Below are 21,687 nucleotides of genomic sequence, written 5' to 3' on the forward strand. Positions count from 1 at the left end.
AAGTCCTCTTTCTTACCCTGGATGATGCCAATTATTCTCCCTGGTCTCATTCAGTTTTTCCGTTCTGCAGTTTGTTCTCCACATAAGCTGCCAAATTGACATTCTAAAGACAAAGATCTGACTATACATTGAACTTCTTTGAACTTCAGTTTCCTTATCAGCAAAATAAGGGAAAATAATACTCAAAGGATTTAGCTCTTAGGATTGTTATGAGTTTCAAATGAGATAATATATGTGGAGAGCTTTGTAAAATGTAAAGTACTTTGTAAATGCCATCCATTAAAAATAATGAAAATAGGAATAATGATGAAAACCATCATCAGTTGTCAATAAGAATTTATTAAGATCAGTATGCCGGGCACTGCAGATACAGAGAACAAAATGAAACCATTCCTGCCCTCATGGAGCTTACATTCTATCAGGGGAAACAACATGTATACATACAAATTTATGCAAATTATATAAAAAGTAAATACAAGAATCTGTATCATATTGCTTGGCTTCTCAGAGTAGGGGGGCGGGGAGGAAGAGAGGGAGAGAATTAGGAACTCAAAATTTTCCAAAATGAATGCTAAAAAGTAAGTAACTTGCCCAAGATTACATGGCTAATTTTGTGTGTGTGTGTGTGTGTGTGGGTGGGTGGGTGTTAAGTGTCTGAGGCCAGAACTGAACTTGGGTCCTCTTGACTCCGGGCTAGCGCTTTACTCACTGCGCCACCCAGCCACCTAAAAGTTTTTGCTCTTAACTGGGAAATATGTAATAAAATAAAAAAAAAATTTAAAAAGTAAATAAAAGGTAATTTGAGGGGGCAAGAGGAGGCACTAGCGACTGGAGAGGTCATGAAAGACCTCATGCAGGAGGAGGTGATGCTTATACTGAGCTTTGGAAGAAAGTAGGGATTCTAACAGGCTTAGATAAGGAAGGAGTGCATTCCAGGCATGAGGGACAGCCTGTTCAAGGGCACAGATAGGAGAATATTATGTACAAGGAACAGGAACAGACCTGAACTATCAAGGGCATAAAGGGGAGTGATGTGTGGCAAGCCTGGAAAGATAAATTGGCACCATGTCATATGCCAATTTAATCCAAGAGGCAATAGGGAGCTTAGTGTGGTTATTGGGGAAAGGAGTGGTATAGTCAGATCTATTCTTTTTTTTTAAATTTTATTTTAGACTCAAATGCCAGAACAAATAGAAAATAAAAATAAAAAACATGCATAAACTTAAATATTGGAACTTCAGTACAAAGTTAGAAAGAAAAAAAACATGTCATGTACATAGCAAGAACATAAGAGAGGATTCAAAATATATAACAATAAATTTTCATTTCAAGAAAGCCTATATGATAAATAATACTCATTGTGTTGAGAATGGTCAGTCAGATCTATTCTGTAGGAAAAATCACTTTGGTGGCTGGGTGGAGGATGAATTAGAGAAGACAGAGACTTGAGGCAGGGAGACCAATTAGGGGGGCTATTAGAGCCCAGTATATCATGTATTATGTGTAATATTATTATGCATTATTCATTATAAATAATGACATGTTATGTATAACATACATAATATTAAATAGGCATAATATTACATAGCTATATAGTGCGGGTGAGGGGTGATGTGGGCCTGGGCTAGTATGGTGGTTGCATGAGTAGAGAGAAGTGGGCAGTTATGAGAGATGTGGTTAGGGTCAGACTTGCAGTTAGACAGTAAGACTTTACAACTTATTTGACAACACGGGTGACACAAAGTAAGGGGCTGAATATGATATGGGTATTGTGAATCTGGAAAGATGGTAGTGTCTTCAGCAGAAATAGAGAAGTTAGTGTCATGACGGGACTTCATTCAGATGCAGCTGCACCTGCAGTATTGGGTCTGACTACTGAGTTTGCCCTTCTTTCTACGGCCCTTTTCCCTCTGGTTAGTCCCAGAGTCTTCACTCTGCTCATTGTTGTGGCCTGGGATAGGGTGACAGGTCCAGGAGGCTTGGCCACCATGAGCAGGTATGGCCACTGTTCTGAGCATAGCTCAAAGAGTTTTCTGCAGAAATCCCCACCCCACAATGCTCTCAGTCATCTCTCCTGAATGTCAAGGTGCCTTCTGATGCTTGGGCTTTGGACACATGCCTCAGCCCACATCCCTGGCCACGATTCAGAGGAAAGTTTTCTGCTTGTGCTTGTACCGGCCAAGGCTGAGGTGAAGATGGACTTGCTGTGGATTAAGGTGTTTTTTTGTTTTTGACTTTGAAACTAGGTAGATTGTAAAGGGGAGACTGAATGGGAGGGTGTTTTCTACTTGTCCATACAAGGAGCACTTTGTAGGATGGCCCTCCAGCTGGGCAGGGCATTCTATAAGCAAACATTAGCTGAACCATGTGAGGACAGCTTGTTCCAGGCTGGCACCACAACTCAGGACAAAAACCAAACAACTTTTTCCCCAACTAAAAGGCCCCTGGTTGAATAGGATTAAATTTCTTCTCAGAAAACAAATTTTGACTAGGTACTTTTGCATAAGAATGAAGTTAGATAATGGTGATCATGCAGTCCCATTCTCAGCATACTCAGACTTCTAGTAGTAACCTTCACATTTTACAATACTTCTGTCAGTCAAAGAGAGGAGAAGCTTTTATCTTTCAGGAGTGGAGCAAAGCTATCCTTCAGCCCAAACTTACAGACTTAAACTTGCTTTTACAATTAAAACAATCTTGAATGTCTGGGAAGCTTTAATTCTTCATGAATTATTGCATTTGAGAAGCAGTTATGGGAGAGGGCTAGAAGACAGTGCTAGAAGTGGGGGCAGAAGTCTGTATTGTGATAATAGAGGTTTCTTAAGACAAATTAAGTTCAATGTACTGTAGTTGGGCAGAGAATGATATAATATACTTGAAATATTTTCCATAAGAAATGGTTAAATTTTTTTTTAATTGGCCCTTAAAGTGCCAGGCTTCAGCACTTTAGAAAAAGCATGTATTAAATTCAGCAAACACTACATGAAATACATGTGTGTAGAACATGTCTTTCATTGATGATGTCAGATAAATAGGGCATTAGTGCAAAAAGTGCTATATATTTTCAAACCACTTTCAAATCATCTCATTTCCTAGAACTCATTTCCTTAGACCTTAGTCCTAGTCCAACTGCCTCATTTTAGAGTCAAGCACAGAGAGGTTAGTGATGGACTAATGTCCCACAGCAACTTAATAAACCCAGGCTTTCTTTCTCTAGTCTAGTGCATTTTCCATTCTGTCCCATGATTTTCGCAGTATCCTGGTGAGCTAACAAGGATTACCAGTATTACAGATGAGGAAAGTGAGGCTAGAATGGTGAAGATTCTTGCCCAAGATCACATAGAATAAATACGTCAAGATCTAGGAAACCCTTGGATGAAAACAAACCAGACAACAAACACATTAAAAGGTAGATCCAACCCTCACACCTTCAGGGTGCCTTCAGTGGCGCTGGAACCCAGCCACCATTCCTGCATGAGCAGAGGAGGCCAGAACCCAGAGCCTTCCTCAGTCAGCACTGATGTCCCCACAATTTTGCTGGCTGTTCTCCTCAGAGAAGGACCCTCCCCTGCCATCTCGTGGTCAAACGCTAGAACAGCAAGAACTTTTTCTTGGACTCTTGTGGCCCTTTGTCCTGCCGTTGACCTGGGCACCTGGTGACTTCCAGAGCTTGAGAGGCTGTGAAGTATTTTTTCTTCTGAAATTTCAGCATGGGGTCAAAAATCTTTCAGTGGGAATTAAGGGGAAGAATTATGTGGAAACAAGTGTGTGTAGGAGGAGAAGTAGAGGATTCTCAAGTTCAGTTGTGTCAGTCAGGTCTAACTCCTGGTGACCCCATTTGGGGTTTTCTTGGCAGGATACTGGAGTGGTTTGCCATTCCGTTCTCCAGCTCATTTTACAGATGAGGAAACTGAGGCAAATAGGGTTAAATGACTTGCCCAGGTCACCCAGCTAGTAAGGGGATGAGGCCAGATTTGAACTCAGGAAGATGAGGTTTCCTGACTCTAGGCCTGGCACTGTATCCACTGTGCCACCTAGCTTCCTATCGTCAAATATATCAATAATAAAAGCTAATAAGATTTCCAAAGTGCTTTCATTCATTCTCATTTGCTTTTTGCAACAACCTGGTGAGGCAGGTGCTATTACTATTCTCATTTTTACAGATGGGGAAACTGAATCTGAGGGAAGTCAATGGCTCACCCAAGGTCACACAGATATCGCAAGCAGAATTTTTTTCTTTGGAGGGGGGAAGGCAGGGCAGTTGGGGTTAAGTGTCTTGCCCAAGGTCATACAGCTAGTAAATGTGTCAAGTGTCTGAGCCCAGATTTGAACTCAGGTCCTTCTGACTCTAGGACTAGTGCTCTACTCACTGTGCCACCTAGCTGCCCCTCAAGCAGAATTTTTGCCAGTTCTTCCTCACTCCATGTTGAGTATCTCTCCACCTACACCATGTGCTATAATCAGTTAATATCATCTAAGAATTTCTCTCTTTGCACTCTGACCAAGGTGCATGTGTGAGCCAATGGCCTGGTGTACTCTCTAGCTACAAATAAGAGCTGGTCCATTTATAGATCATCCTTTTTTATCTCTTAACTAGTGGCTCAGCCTGAAGTAAACCCGATGGAGTTCCCTTGAGTTGTACAACTTCAAAGCTCAGGAGCTTCCCCTTTGTTCTCGGTTCTTTCTGCAGCACTCTGGGGTAACTGCCTTTTCTTTCCATTTCTCGAAACTCATGCCCCATCTTGTACATCCCACCATGGTCTGGCCTGGCCCAGCTGCCAGCTCCATCTACCTCTTTATGTTCTCAGGCCCATGAGCTGTTTGACCTCAGGCCAGTGACCAGCCAAGTCTTATCTTGCAGTTTTGCAAAATCATACATACTTTGAACATGTGGTAATAATAAAGATAATTTCCACCCACAGTAACTGTAGAGTCCTTTCATCACTGCATCTTACTCAGATCAGTGATCTGGCAAGATTGTGAAGTAGATAAAACTGGATCTTTGGCACCCTCTCTGCCCTTCTGATGCTCAGTGCTTTTAGGCTTTTTCCTGAGCATCAGGGACCTTTCCCAGTTCATTGCCCTGTCTGGACATGCTCCCTGGCAGAGGTCCCTGTCCTTGTGATCTCCTCCACTCCCTAGTCAAAACTCTGTAGGTCCGGTGTTCCATTCTACTCACTTCTCCATTCTAGCTTATCCAATAAAATGACTCATGCTAAAATATTAGTGACGGAAAGTTGTTTAATATCTTGCCTCTCCCAGGTTGCACACCTTCATTTTAACATGGACCCTTGTGGAAACACTATGTCTTAACTCAAAGGAATGTTTTTACATCCTCTGTTAGCACAATGAACCAGCTCCACCATCACATTAAATAGGCGATTGCTTCTTTTATTCATTCAGGAATAACAGTCCTGAGACAGATGCAGGAAGGCAATATCTTGTTAAGAAGGAGAAACTGAAGCCCTGGTTAAGGAGGAGATTATGAGAGATGATGTGATTTCCAGTCATTTCAAAGGGATTGAGGTTACAGGGAAAGTCTCAGAGAGGCTTTTTAATTCCTGTCTGGCTGTCTGCTGGTAGTTGTGGGAGCTGTCCCTAGGTGATCCCAAGGCATTGTGGTTACATTCATTTCAATCATGGAGTTATGGGGAAAAAGACTAGATATCCCACCCTCGTATACTATATTTTAAAAAAATGTAAAACAAATTATGTTGACATGTGATGTTAATGACACTTTTTACAAATATACTAGGGAAATATACCATGTAAAAGGCTCAGAAAGATTGTCACTGAATACTTGCATGACCTTGGGCTAGTTACAGCACATTGCTGTACCTTAGTTTACTCATGGGTAGAATGAGAGGGCTTATCACATGGCCCTTAAGATACCTTATAGCTCAAAATCTGTGATCTTAGGCTCTTGTAAAAATTTCTAAGTACTTATTATTTATTCAGAGCACATTCTCTAATCCAGGGCTTCTTAAACTTTTTTCTACTCACTCGTTTTGGCAGAGTTTGTTCGCATTTTGTGGCATTCGGGCACTCACAGCACAAAGGGCCTATGCCTTGTGCTCAGAGCCAAGGCTTCAGTGAAGTTGCTCGGTGTGACATGGGCAAACAAGTGCTTGTCAGAAACACCTTGGATTCATTAAGCATTTGGTTGTGAACTGATTTTTGGTTGTTGTGTGTTCAGAAACCTTTCACTGTTGCCAAATTTTCCACGACCCCATATGGGATCTCCGACCCACAGTTTAAGGAAGCACTGCCCTAAACATGGGTGTGTTGACTTCCGTTCCCCTACTGGCAGCCCTATCCTTTTTCATTGATTCTAGCACTTAGCTGAGTACAGGTGTGTTAATAGTACAATTTTTTTCCCCCACTACTTGGAGACTTAAAATATTCTCAAGTGAATACCTCTTGTATTCTTTCCCTCTGTAGGTCCTGGTGCTCCAAGTCTTTCTGTCTCCTCTCTTACCAGTCAAATAATAAGTCTTGCAGCCTATTCTCACATCTTTTGACCTAGTAATAAGGGAGAGTTCTATGTGCTCCAGCTGTTCCTTGTTCTGTCACTAAGAAATGCTCCCTTTACCAGGAGGGTCCTACCAATAAACTTTGGAAAAGAGTCACACCATTCTGATTTTTGCATAATGCAAATCAAAAGCAGGGTTTAAACAATTAAGCATGTTTCTCCACCAAAAGTTGTCTCTAAATGGGATCTCTCTTCAGAGATTTAGTAGATATGAGTTTAAGCCATTTACCTCTAGTATCAAATATAAAACTCCTCTGTTTGACATTTAATTTAAAAATTTCACAAGGATATAAAAATCAAGATTGGACTCAACAAAACATAAAATTCAGAGGAGTATGAATTGATCCCCCAGAGAGAATAGAAGCCATAAAGTATCTTGAATGAATAAATGAAAAATCATTTATTAAGGTCCTACTATGTGCCAGGGGGCAGCTAGGTGGCCCAGTAGATAGAGCGCCAAGCCTAGAGTCAGGAAGACTCATTTTTCTGAGTTCAAATCTGGTCTCAGACACTTACTAGCTGGGTGACCCTGGGCAAGTCACTTAACCCTATTTGCCTCAGTCTCCTCATCTGTAAAAATGAGCTGGAGAAAGAAATGGCAAGCCACTCCAGTATCTTTGCCAAGAAAGCCCCAAAAGGGGTCACAAAGAATTGGACACAACTGAACACTATGTGCCAAACGCTATCCTAACCACCGGTACTACACAGACAAAAACAAGGCCAGTACCTGGCCTCAAGAAGCTTCCATTCTAATAAATCCTGTGTGTCCAGATGAGGGTCATAGATGCTGGGGTAGTGATTATTGAATATCTTCCCCCAGGGTCCTGGATAGGATTCCACCCTACAGTATAATCAAGATTATAGAGCTTTCTGTGTCTTTCAGACTCACACACTCTTTTTTTTAAAGTGATTAAGGTTAAGTAACTTGCTCAAGGTTACACAGCCAGTTATTTCTGGATGTGGTGCTAAGTATCTGAGCCTGGAATCGATCCCCAGGTCATCCTGACACTGGGGCCAGTGCTCTTACTCGCTGTGCCCCTGGCCACCCCCAGATTCACACACTTTGGGACACCTTTTCACAACTAAAACCCTTGTGTTTTCATGATGGAGACCCTGATAGTTTACACCGGCTTTAGACTTGGTTAGAAGGGGTTTGCAGGCTAAATGGGATTTGATTTGATTTAAGACTGTTTTTTTGACCTTTTGGTATCACCAATTTATTCTCAATAAATGTGCCTAAAGGCATGAACCATGGGGCGGAGCATCTTAAACACTGAAACTGCAGTAAGTTCAAATTTCTTAGAGACTGCATGGATCTATAACAGTTTTCTCCAGTCTCCAAGGTATATTTAATCCAATGATCATTTCTCTAAAGTTCTTTGCTGATTCTCTGATTATGCTTTTAAATGAGGGCTGCCTGAAATGAGTTTAGTCTGTCTCCATGAGGCGTCAATCACTTCCTGATGACTGAGTACAACCTCATTCCCCTTGATAAATTTCACTCAGAGATGCCTTTGTGGCCAGTCCTTCAAATCTAGCCCTCCCCAGGCCAGGTGGTTCCCTGTCTGGCTCTCCAAGAAGTCTGATTGCTCTTCCTGCCTCCACCCAGAGCCCAAATCAGAGCTAACCTCTTCTGTACACTGAGGAAGCAAGGTCTTTCCTGTCTGGTTCTTCATGTCTTACTCTTGATTTCAAGCTGGACTGTATCCCAGGCAACTTCCTGACAACCCCAAACACAGATATATCAACTTCTCTTTTCTAGGATTGTTTTTGCTAGTTATATTTTCACCGATCCTATTCACTAATTCTCTCTCATTCATTTATTATTTGGGAAACCATTGAAGTTGAATTGGAAGGGTCTTTAGAGAATATCTATCCATTCATTCATTCACCCATCAAGCAAACATCTATTGAACACCAGAAATTGTGCTAGACACACAGGACAGAACAAAAAAACCCCCAAAACATAAATATGTGCTTGTCTTCAACATTCATCCTATTATCTGACTCTTTTTTTTACCAGATGAGGAAACAAAGACATACAAAGATGAAATAACTTATTTTATTGGAAATCAGTTCTTCCTAGAACCCTCGCAGTGCTATTTTCTACCATTGCATAATGGTCACTCATTATAAAGCTAACAAAATAATTTTCCTAAAGTGCAACTCTCTTACCCTCTCATCTCTCTACTCAGAAGCTCACTATTACCTCTAGAATAAAATATAAAGTCCTCTGTTTGACATTTATGGCTCTTTCCAATTTTGCTCCCTTTCTACCTTCTAGTCTTCTTCCCCTTTGAACACTTTGAAATCCAGCCATAACCTCCTTGTTCTTCCTCACACAGGGCACTCCATCTCCCATTGCCACACCCCATGCTTGGAACGCTCTCCCTCCTCACCTCTGCCTCTTGGAATCTCTTGCTTTCCTTCCAGACTCAGCTCAGACACCACCTTCTACAGGAAGCTCTTACCTGAGATGTTTCCCTACCTCCCTCCCCCAAACTGGGCTGCAGTCCTTCCTGAAACGAGCTTATATTTATGTGTATGTACGTACACACACACACACACACACACACACACACACATTGTCTTCCTTGTTCAAATGTCAGCTGCTTGTAGGCAGAGACATTGTATCCTCAGTATCTGCCGCATATGAAATACTATTGCGTATAGAATGCATAGAGGTTCCTCTACAGAGTTTTCACGAAGAATGACAGTTTGTCTATAGATTATGGGGATAGATATGGGAAGCCAGATGGCTCTGGAGGAGATGACTTTGCATAGTCCTTCTTACTTAAATCCAATGCACTTGCAAGTCACAGCATCACCTTCCTGACGTTATGGGCCTCTTCAAGAATGAAGGACAAACGACAAGATGATCCAAGAAAGACATATTCCAAGGAAAGCTAAGGCCTGGGCAGGGGAGAAATAGCAAAAGAAGGAGAAGAGGGCAAAAAAAAAAAGTGGAGAAGAGAAATGGGTAAGGAGAAGGGGTAGAAAACAAAATGCAAAGATACCTATTAGAGAGTCCCAGAGGTCTCTTTGAGATGCTGGCTCTATTCTCATCCACCTCACCTAATCCTGGAAGTTTTGAATCAACACGCCTTCTACCTCCTCGTTTTAACTGAAACCTTACTGTCCTCCAAGGATACCTTAGGCGTTGCAATACAAGCCATTGGTTGCCTGTCTCTCTTCTAAGTGCTCTTTTAGACTCAAAGGGTTAGGAGATGTTGACTTGCTGTTGCTCCCTACTGCTATGACTATTCCTCTGCTCCAATCTTTAGCCACCTTTCCTCTTTTAAGTTCATACGGTTATCAGTCAACCCTGACTGATAGTCTTCTTTTCTATCTTGTTCCTTGCTACCATTCTTGGGGACTTCCTGTCTATTCCACCTCCACAGTATCTCTTGTAACTGCCCCCTCTTCTTGGATCCCCACTGCCACCACCCCAAGGACAAGTCCTCATTAATCTGCTCAGTTGTCTTCTGTCAGGTTTTCCACAGTACACCCCTTTCCATGCTACGTCTTCATGCTACTGCCAAACTTATCTTCTTTGTGCATAAATCATGTTGCTGCTCTGCTCAAAATTCTCCAATGGCTCCCTGTTGCCCTCAAAAAGTGAAGTTCAGTATTCACTTCCCTATACAAGTTGACACCAATTTACCTTTCAAATTTTATCTTGTATTATTCCCATCCATGCATTCCATTAAAACTGGAGTACTTAATTCTCTCAAATCTGCTGAGTCTTTCTAGCATTTTCCTTAGTGTCTACTCTATGCCTTTAATTTTCTCTTCTTTTTTCAACTGTTGAATCCCTACCCACTCATGCCACATCCTTCATGAAGATTTCTTCTTGCAATACCTAATAACAAATTTTTTTCCTTGGACCCCATACAATATTTTGCCTTTCATCTCTATTATTTAAGTAATGTACATCATAATTATTTGTATTTTATTCTGTCCCCCTTCTAGTCTGTAAGCTCCATGAGGGTAGCGGGCATACCTTTCCTAAATATTATATGTATCCTAGTGCCTGGCATGATGCCCTCCACCTAATAGGTACTTAATAAATGTTTATTCAGATTTCAGTCTGTTATGCTGCTATAGTTCCATAGATTGCCCAAATTCATTTTAAAATAACTTTCAGATACAAGTGCCCTGGGATGATTCCACGTGTTCCTAATAATAAATCATTGGTTTCTTTAGATATTTACAGCCAACTTTCATGCAACTTACTTCATTCTTGCTGCCCTCCTCTCCTCCCCTTTTCCCCATAGGATAGCCAAAGTTTTATGTTCTAGGATTCTATTTTAGACATATCCATAGCGCTTAGTCTCTTTTTCTTCTAAGTTGTGTTTGATTTGTTGGTAATGAAAAGTCCAAAGCCTAGAGCTGTGTTTTAGCAACTGCTAGAGAGCAATGGGGGGAGGGCTGAGGAGAGACTTACATCTTGACTGGAGGGCTTCATTTGTACTAAGGACAGACATGAAGAATGAATTGTACAGTTTGGAAATATCGCTGCATATCAAAAGAAAAGGAAAGAGGGGAGGGAAGATGAAGACAGCTCCATTTAGAGACTAGAGCTAGAGAAGAAACATAGTTTAGTGGAAAGAATGCTGTGTCTGGAATCAGAGGACCTAGGTTCAATTTCTCCCTTTGATACATAAGTTTTATAACTTTGGACAAGTCACTTAACTATTTTGTGCTTCAGCTTCTTCATTTCTGAAATGAGAGCATTGAACCAGATGGCCTCTCGGGTTGTTTTAAACTCAAAATCTATGGTTCTCTGATCCATTTATATTCATGGCCTGAAACTTAATACCTGTGTGATCTTGAAAAAGTCACTTGACCACTCTGGGTCTCAATTTCTTCATCTATTAAATGAGGCAGGGGAACTAGAATCAGTAGTTCTTCATCTGAGGTTAATGAACTTTAAAAAAAAAAGGTATTTTGATAACTGTATTTCAATAAAGTTGGTTTCCTTTATAATCCCATGTATTTTATTTTCTGAATTAAAAAATTTTATTCAGGAAGCATCCAATAGGGGTCCAGGACACAAAAAATGTTTCAGAATCCCTGTCCTAGATGACCTCTATGGTCCCAGCACGAAAATCTATGAACTATTTATTATTCTTTCTGCCACACCACTTTCTTTTTTTTTTAAATGCTTTATTAACTTCTGATTTTCATCATTAATTTCCACCAGATTTTGAGTTACAAATTTTCTCCCTGTTTTTCCCCTACCCAACACCCCAGAATAGCAGTCCCACAGGATGTTCCCTCCTCCAATCTACTCTCTCCCATATCTTCTCCCATACCCCCTTAGACTTTTCCAGTAGGGCATGGTAGATCTCTATGCCCCAGTGCCTGTAATATCTCCTTTCCCAATTACATGTAGGATAGTATTAATAATAGCATATATGTATATATAATTTCAAACATTTGATTTTAAAACTTTGAATTCCAGATTCATTCCCTTCCTCCCTTGTCACCCACCCTTACTGGGAAGATAAGCAGTTCAGTATAGATTGTACATGTGTAGCTAATGCAAAACATTAACATAGTAGATATATTATAAAAGACTGACTATATTTCCCTCCCTCCTATCCCACCACCCACTTGTTCTATTCTCTATTTTGATCCCATCCCTTTTCAAAAGTGAGTGCTTCCAAATTCCCTCCCCCCTAGTCTACCGTCCCTTCCATCATCCGCCCTCTCATCCCCTTTCCCCTACTCTCCTGTAAGGTGATACCCTATTTAATGTGTATGTCATTCCCTCCCCAAGCCAAATTCAGTGAGAATAAGGTTGACCCATTCCCTTTTGCCTTCCTATTCTTCCGCTCCATTGTAACCCTTTACCCTTGCCTCTTCTTTATGAGATAGTTTATCCCATTCTGTCTCTCCCCATCTCCTCTCATTATATTCCTCTCTCACCTCTTAATTTCACCTTTTAAGTATCATCCCTTCCTATTAAATTGATCCTGTGCCCTCTATCTATGTATACCTATAAGCACACATTCACACATGTATTCATACGCCCATATACCCTCCGATATAGACATATATATATAATATATATGTATGTATATATATTTCTATTCCCTTCAACTATTTTCATACTGAGAAGTTTCATCAATTACAATGATTGTTTTTCCATGTAGGAATGTTAATAGTTCAACTTTGATCAGTGGCTTATGATTTTTTTCCCTGTTTACCTTCTCAAGCTTCTCTTGCTTCTTGTATCTGGATGTCAAATTTTCTATTCAACTCTGTTTTTTTCATTAAGAATGCTTGAAAGTCCTCTATTCCACTGAATGACCACATTTTCCCCTGAAAGATGATACTCAGTTTTGCTGGGTAGGTGATTCTTTGTTTTAATCCCAGCTCCTCTGCCCTTTGGAATATCCTATTCCAGGCCCTTTGATCCCTCAGTGTAGAAGCTGCCAGATCCTGTGTTATCCTGATTGTGTTTCCACAGTATTCAAATTGTTTCTTCCTGGCCACTTGTAATATTCTCTCCTTGATCTGGGAATTCCAGAACCTGGAATTCCTATTCCTAGGAGTTTTCTTTTTGGGATCTTTTTCAGGAGGTGATCAGTGGGTTCTTTCAACCTATATTTTGCCTTCTGGTTCTAAAACATCTGGGCAATTTTCCTTGAGAATTTCTTGGAGGATGATTTCTAGGTTCTTTCCCTGATCATGGCTTTCAGGTAGTCCAATAATTTTTAAATTATCTCTCCTGGATCTATTTTCCAGGTCAGTGGTTTTTCCTATGAGATATTTCACATTGCCTTCTATTCTTTCATTTGTTTGGATCTGTTTAACATCATCTTAATTTCTCTTAAAGTCACTAGCTTCCCTTTGCTCCAATCTAAATCCTAGGGAACGATTCTCCTCATTGAGCTTTTGAGATTCTTTTTCCATCTGGCAAATTCAACTTTTTAAGGCATTCCTCTCCTCATTGCCTTTTTGAGCCTCTTTTGCCAATTGAGTCAGTCTGTTTTTTAAGGTATGATTTTTCCTCAGTCAGGCTGTTGTCTCTCAGTTTGTAATTTCCTTGCATCGTTCTCATTTCTCTTCCCAATTTTCCCTCCACTTGTCTTATCTGCTTCTTAAGGTCCTCTATGGCCTGTAACCAGCTTGTATTTTCCTTTGAAGCTTTTGGTGCAGGAGTTCTGACTTCACTGTCTTCCTCCTATTCCATGCTTTGCTCCTTTTTGTCCCCAAAATAGGAGTCTAATGTTGGAATCTTCTGTTTGTTTTCCTTCCTTTGCCTGGTCATGTCTCCCCTCAGTCACTTGATGCCTGGGCTTTTTGCCACAGTAGGACACTGCCACCAGAGAGGGGAGCTTTTGTCCCAAACGCTGGGGTTTTCTCAGGTGCCAGAGGTATTAGTTGGCTGCCCTCTCTGAAGCCTCCACAAGCTCTGGAAAGCTGGTCACACACCCCAGGACCTCCACCCTAGACTGCAATCCAGATTAAAGATGAAATTAAAGATTGCAGGTTAAAGCAAGAGCGATTACCTCTCAGACTGGTTGCTTGGTTCCCCTACACTCTGCAGGCCAGGAGCTGAAGCTGCCACGTGGCACTGGCTATGCCAGGTGTCTCAGTAGCTTCTCACCCTGGGGGTAAAAGCCGAAGCTCTCCCACCTACTAGTCCCAAAGTCCAGAATGCACTGACCTCTCACTTTGTCCTTTGCACCTCTGTGTTGATGAATCTGGAAACGGCCACAGCTGCTGGGATCTGGAGTCCCTCTAGCTGGTGGCTGGTCAGGCCTGCCCTGGGGCTAAAGCCTCTGTCTCACGGGGGCTCCCAAAGTCCTGCGCTGACCGATTCCTGCCGGCATGCCAGGCTGTCCTTAGTGGGAAGTTAGCTTCTCTGTGTCATTTTGTGGGTTCTGCAGCTCCAAAGTTTGTTTAGAGTCTCCCTTTATACGGATTGGGGAAGGTGGAAGCCAGAGCCCTGTGCCTGCTTCCACTCCACCATCTTGACTTTGCCCCCTGACTCTGCCACATCACTTTCTGCCTTGTCAATGCAAAGTGACATTCCTCCCTAGGGTACAGAAAGGCGAGCTCTGGAATTGTCAGTCCTCACTCAAGTCCTAGTAAAGAGAATGGAGAAAGAACTCCCATTTTTTAGGGAACTTCTGCTCCCCAGCCCAGTTTCCCATGAACATAGTTGACTTTAGGAATGCAAACAGTGGCACCTTAGAATCTTTGCCCTTGAGGATGAAAGAGTGAAAGTTAAGCAGAGGAGCCTTGAATGTGTCACCTGAAGTACTAAATCACATTTGATTACCTATTAATTCAGTTCAACAGACATATATTAAAATGCCTATAATTGTACAAGGTACTGCACTAGATACTGGGGACAAAGGTTTTTTTTTTTTTTTAATGACTTAATACCTACATTCAAGGAGTTAGAATCAAGGAGACCTGGTTTCAGATCCCACATTAGACATTTTGTAATCATATATCCTACATTAAACCATTTTGGGCCACAAATTTCTCATATGTAAAATTAGGGGGTTGGACTTGGTCATGGTGAGGGTCCCTTCCAGCTTTAAACTATAATCCTAAGTATAGTACAAAGTAAGGTATAATGTAAAAGCAAAGGGGAGATCAGACAGAGTGTGCTAAAGGACTGGGGGGAGAGAAAGTGGAGGGAGAAGGGACAGAGAAAAGGAGGGAGAGAGGAAGAAGAGTGGATAGGGAAAAAGAGGGGGGAGGAAAGAAGAAGGGACAGAGAGGGGGATTAAGGGGGGGGGAGAGAGAGAGGGAGGGAGGGAGAGAGAGAGAGAGAGAGAGAGAGAGAGAGAAATGGAAGAAGTGGGGCTTGAGCCAAGCCTGGAAAAAAAGATAAGGATACTCAAAAATGGAGATAAGGAGTGAGAACACATGGTTCTAGGTCTGGCTCTGTCATCTGGGTGACCATGAACTGGTCCCCTAACTTCTAACTTCTCTGGGCCTCAGTTTCCCTGTCTGTAAAATGATGATATTGGACCAGATCTCAGCTTCCTTGTAGCTCTAAGTTTACAGTCCTATGCATGCACTCTTGGCATGGAGACAACCTACAGAAACGACAGAGGTGGGAGCCAGCTGACTGCATTCAAGAAACAACTAGTAGGCTTGGTTGAGCTGGCAATCAAGAACATGAAGGGACACACTTTGAGGTGAGACTGGGGGGGGGGGCAGCTGGCATAACTACTTCAGGAATGGAAAGCTGAAAACTAGGGGAATTCCACTTAACTCCCTTACTTTTCCAAGATATAAAATACAATTTTGTTTTTGTTTATGCATAATATGTAAAGTTAATTCCATTTTCTACTCTTTAATAAACTGGGAAAATCCACCATACAAAATGCTGAAAGAAACACAAGCTTCACAGAACCTAATACCTTAACAATGTCGTGTCTAAGCGCTGGTCTGCCCACTTTCACTTATCAGGAGCCCCGTCCTTTTTTTTTTTTTTGCTGCTTCTGGCTTCTCCTGAGCATTTAACTTAGTTCAAATTTACTAAAATGTACCTACCATGACTAAATGCTAAACACCCTCAAGTAGTTCTGTACAGAGAAGACTCTGGAAGGAGGCAAGTGAGAGCAGAAGGATGATGGCCGGGAAAGCAGAACTGGACTGAAAGCAGAATGAGGCCGTGGGAGAAATAGGGCAAGACATTGGGTTTGAAGAAGGAAACTTTAGTGTTTAAGATCTTGGAGGTGAAAGTTTGGGCTGATAGTGAGGTCTAGCCTGTACCTCATCAGTCCTCCACTCCAAACCCTTATACTGCTGCCAAAGTGAATTTCCTAAAGCTTATGTCTGTCAGCCAGCCCCCTACTCAATAAATTCCAGTGGTCCCCAACTGCTCTTTCAGGCTTTTTAAAACTCTTCCCTTCTTGAACTCTTATCTTTCTGGTTTTCTTACACATGTCCTTCCTCCACATGATTACTCTATGGCCAAGTCATACTAACTGAACTACTCACCACAAGGTTCCATCTCCTCTCTCCGATAACTAGAATGCTTTCCCTTTTAACCTTTGACACCTAGGAATCCCTGATCTCCTTAAAAATTCAGCTCAAGTACTACCTTCCACATGATGACTTTCTTGATCCTATCCAGCTGCTAGTGACTTCCCTTCCCAAAATTACCTTGTATTCTTTTTGTAAATATTTTGTGAACATTTACACACACACACACAGGCTTTCTTTCCCATTTGAATGTAAGTGCCTCATGAGTGGGACTGTTTTACTCTTGTCTTTGTATCTTCAGTGCTTAATACAGTGTCTGACCAATTGGAGGCACTTAATAAGGGCTTGTTGATTGACTAACTGATTAAACTGAGACTACCTCTGTGGTTTTCAGAAGTCAAGTGGAGCCAAGATCAAGAGAACTGAGCAGGCTAACGAAGTGTGGGCTTGACCATGTCATGATCCTGCTCAATAAACTCCAAAGGTTCCCTATTATTTCTAGTGTCGAATACAAACTCTATGGCATTTAAATTTTTCCAAAATTTGGTTGAAATGTACTTGTCCAAGTGCTTTATTATACATTATATTCTTTTATAGACTCATATTCTGACCAAACTGACATCTCTGTTATCTCTCATTCACATTTTGTATCACGCACGATAGTGCTTTTTGCAAAGATTGTCTGCCATGCCTAGAAGGCAGGCCTTCCTTGTTTCCACCTCTTAGACACCTCAATTTCCTTCACAGCTCCAATCAAACAATCCTGTGAGGCAGCTGGGTGGTGCAATGGGTAGAACTCGGGCCTGAAGTCAGGAATTGTTATTACATTTGGTCATTCAGACATGTCCGATTTTTCATGACCCCATAGCACGCCAATACTATCCATGTGGTTTTCTTGGCAAAGCTATTGGAATGGTTTGCCATTTACCTCTCCAGTGGAGTATGACAAAGAGAGGTTAAGTGACTTGTCTGGAGTCACAGACTAACAAGTGTCAGAGTTAGGACCCCTGGGATTCAAACTGGAACAGATTTTAGTGATTAAGTCTAATCCCATTACTCTGTAGATGAGGAAACTGAGGTTAAGTGATTTATCCCACCGTTGCTCCACTAAAAAGGAACAGAGCCAGAGATTAAACTCAGATCTTCTGATGCTAAAATGATCTTTCCCTGCTTCTCAGTAGAAACAAGAAGCTGTTCCCCCAAAGATGGGGTTCTCTAGGGTGCACAGCTTGGCTGAGTGGACCAGAAGGGCGATCTCTTTGCAAAGTACTGTTTGGGACTCTAGGACATAAGCTGTCATGGCCTTTGATGTCTGTCATTTGGATTTCCTTTACCTACTGTGCTTATTAAATGTTCACAGCTTGTATGCCCTTGAGTTCTAGAAAAACAGACGTGACTTCATAGGACTGCTGGAAGTTCTTTCTAAAGGAGTGATGTTAATAAAAGGGTGGAGGCATTACATTTCTCTAACCAGGAGTAGGAAGTGAGCCACAGGACTAAAAGAGACATGGGACAGAGCAAAGTTCAAGTTAGCAGATACCTTCCCCTAAAGGACATACCTCATCCTTCAGTCCTGCCCCAGCCAGGACTGAAATAAAATGAAATGAAAAAAATGAATTGTCAGGGAGGGAGTGGATCATCATGGGAAAGCCAGCGTGTTTTACTGTGCCTTTGTTTCTACAATCTGAGGGACCTCACACATTCAGAAGGGAGCTTCATATTTTCTTTTTTTTTTTTTTTGGAGGGGGGAAGGTAGGGCAATTGGGGCTAAGTGACCTGCCCAAGGTCACACAGCTAAGTTTTTCTTGTGTGTGTGTAAGTGTCTGAGGCCCAACCCGAACCCAGGTCCTCCTGATTCCAGGGCTGGCCCTCTACTCACTGAGCCACCTAGCCGCCCTGGGAGCTTCATATTTTCCAGGTCAATTTTGGTTGGCATATGGTAGCTAAATAGCTTAATAAATAGCTAAATAGCAAAATCTGGTAGCTTTTGTTCCTTATATGTTTAAAAATAAAGAAAGTCCCCTCTCCTCTTTATTCAGAGTTCTGATCCATAGTTTCTTCCATTCACTGGGGTTATTTCTTGGAGTTAACTTCTCTTCTTGTGTGTCACCTCCATCTATTAGTGATTATAAGTGGGTTTTCCTTGTAGGGCTCTTGCTTTAAAAATATACCTTTGTTGGCTCCCTGTTGAACATAGAATCAAATTTAAATTTCTGAGGCAGTGTGGTGTAGTGGATAGAGGACTGGACATGGAGTCAAGATAGACATGAGTTCTAATCCTGCGTCAGACACTTACTAACTGAGTGACCCTGGGCAAGTCATTTAACGCTGTTTGCCCCAGTTTCCTCATATGTAAAATGAGCTGGAGAGGAAATGTCAAACTACTCCAGTATCTTTGCCAAGAGGATCCCAGATGAAGTCATGAAGAGTCAGACATGACTAAAAACAACTGAACAACCTTGGTCGGTCACTTAACCAACCTAAATCTGTTTCCTAATCTGTAATATAAAGGCATTAAACTCAGTGTTACCTCTGAGGTCCCTCTCTAAAATCTATGATTTCATTTCCAGTGCCCTCTGTAGTCACCGAAGTAGGAAGGGATGTTAGAGTTCATCTTGTCTATTCCTCTCATTTTACAGAGAAGAAAATTGAAGTGTTGGTATAGGAAGTGATTTACCCAGGGACTCCCAGCTATTATGTGGCAGAGCCCAGACCTGATAGGGTGAGGTCTAATTAACATTATGTGTGATTATTCCTCAAACATTAACCTTATGTTTCTTCTCCCTCAATCTCAGGATGACTGCTCTTTGTGGAAATTTAAAAGGTTCGAGACACATAGCTTCTGGCTAATTTAATAATTTTATTAATAAGGCCAGCATGTTATTAAGAAAAAGGATAGTCATTTGGCTGTCTCTCTTGGACCAAAGACAATCATGGCAGCCAGCTCAGAGCTTATATGTTTTTTGGAAGAGGAGTAGCAATTAACTCTGATTGGTTAACACAATTGTAGGTGAGCTATATTAAAATGAGGGGCGGCTAGGTGGTACAGTGAATAGGGCACCGGCCCTGGAATCAGGAGGACCTGAGTTCAAATTTGACTTCATACACTTAACAGTTACTAACTGTAGGACCTTGGGCAAGTCACTTAACCCCAATTGCCTTGCTTTCCCCCCTCCAAAAAGCGAAAAAAAAAAATGAGGAGCTGAGAATTATATCATGTCACCCTTGGACAGAAAGACTCTCTCTATACTCAGACCACCCCCCAGTCTTGGTCTATCTAGACCAAATGATCTGTCTCCACCCAAGCTTGACTGAATGGAATTCACCTGAGATTAGAGATTCCTGGAAGGGTTGGGTTGGGCTGGGTTGGATAGAGTAGTTGTTTAGCTAGACCTTGAGAGACTGAGGTCTTGAAAATGGAAAAGAAAGGGGAGCTCAATCTCCCCAAATCATTCATTATTAAAAATCATTTCTCTCATCTTGTTTCTGCCTTTGCTTCTGCAGTTCCCAGCTTTCTGTCCCCTGCCTTCCCCATCTCCCCCTTCCCCATACCAATCTGTCTTAACCTTCATGGCCCAGGTCGAGTCCCAACTTGTTCATGTAGTATTTTATCTAGCATTTATAATTTGTCCCCCATATCAGACCTTTGCTTACTTCCCTGAATTATTCAGTCATTGTTTCCAGTGCATCAGCCTCATCTGCCAGCTCTTTGAGGATTTATGTGGACATCCATTGTCCCCGCTCCCTTTAAATGCCTGGCACAGTCCTGGGAGCCAAAGCCTCAAAAAAAGCCTGGCTGGTTCATGAAAAATCAGCAGTCAGTGAGCAAACCTCTATCAGAGGCTGATGTGCAGGGACCTGAAAAACCTGTTGCATCTGGTTCCGCAGCTTTCTTTTTTTTTTTTTTCCTGAGAGCCAATCAAGGAAGTTTTAGTGAATAAGGTTATGGTGATATTGTATTAAGGAAGAAGGAACCGGGTTTGTCCTTTAATGAATACACCGACAGGGGCATCAAAACAGCTCCAACTGATTCCCTTCACCCAGGAAGGTGCTAATCCTAATTACTCTGTGTGGGCAGCTCTATTATAGTGATAATAACATCTGCTTCTCACAGGCATTATCTTTTATCTTTTCCATGCAGTTAGTGCCCACCATCTTTGATGTCAGTGAAACTCCTTTGAGAAAAAGTTCTTAATTTGGGATCTGTGAGCTCAGTTGTTTTTTGTTTTTAATATCCTGATAACTAAATTTCAGTTTAATTGGTTTCCTTTGAAATCCTATGTATTTTATTTTATACATTGAAAAACATTATTCTGTGAAGGAGTCCATGGGCTTCATTAGATTGCCAAAGAAATCATGATCCAAAAAAGATTAAGAACCCCTTCCTTAGTGTGTGAGGCTCTTCTCTTAAGCTTTCATTCTTCCATATACATGAGTCTTGAGGTATCTGACCACATTCCCACTCCCTCACCCCAAGTGCTGAATGGAGGGAGACACTCACCTACTTGACTTCTGTAATAGGCCATAGCCAGAGGTACCAACTTGAACAGATCCATTGAAGATTCACCTCCTGGGTGAGGTTCCAACAGCCCCTAAGTCTCTTAGTTCTAAATTTCCAATCTATGTGGAGAAGCAGACCACTGTGTCTCTTATAGGATGCCCTGGGGTATATAAGAATATAAACTCAAAGGACTTTTCTCTAGAGAGTTCAAGTCTCAGAAGGAAGTTCAATTCCCAGTGGCCTCTGGAGGGCAGTATTTAATTATTTTCCATGGCAGTATTCTCATGGAAAAGGTAAGTCTTGACTGAGAGAAAAACAAATGATTGAACATCTTGAAAAATCGTTTCTTTCAAACGTGGTTGTTGTTACAGCCACTTCAAAATTATCTGTGGGCATGGGGGAGCAGTTAAGGAATGAACACCTCGGATAATTTTCTAAATCCACTACTTTTAACTTCTCCAGCCTTGGATATTTTGTGGGGGCCACTAACAAGGAGAAAGAATGGTGGGTTTATGTTTCTTCTTTTCTTTCTGCCCTTACACATTTTGGGAATATTTTGCTAATGAATAGTTGTTGTTTAATGGATTAGTTGTGTCTGAATCTCTGTGACCCCATTTAGGATTTTCTGGGCAAAAATATTGGAATGGTTTGCCATTTCCTTCTGTAGGTCATTTGACAGATTGAAGAA

General features: G+C 41.5%; 1 protein-coding gene and 1 long non-coding RNA gene across 3 annotated transcripts in view; both read left to right on the forward strand.

Moving 5' to 3' along the window:
- Positions 1–21,687, forward strand: part of LOC138171490 (PDZ domain-containing protein 2-like) — a 539,177-nt gene that overhangs the window by 174,281 nt on the left and 343,209 nt on the right. The window lies entirely within an intron of this gene.
- The window catches only part of LOC138171518 (uncharacterized), a 579,386-nt gene that overhangs the window by 160,700 nt on the left and 396,999 nt on the right, over positions 1–21,687 (forward strand). The gene's annotated exons all lie outside the window — the stretch shown is intronic.

Source organism: Petaurus breviceps, unplaced genomic scaffold (genome assembly GCF_028583685.1).
Source record: "Petaurus breviceps papuanus isolate PSGF00001 unplaced genomic scaffold, PetGlider_PUasm1.0 128, whole genome shotgun sequence".
NCBI lineage: Eukaryota > Metazoa > Chordata > Mammalia > Diprotodontia > Petauridae > Petaurus > Petaurus breviceps.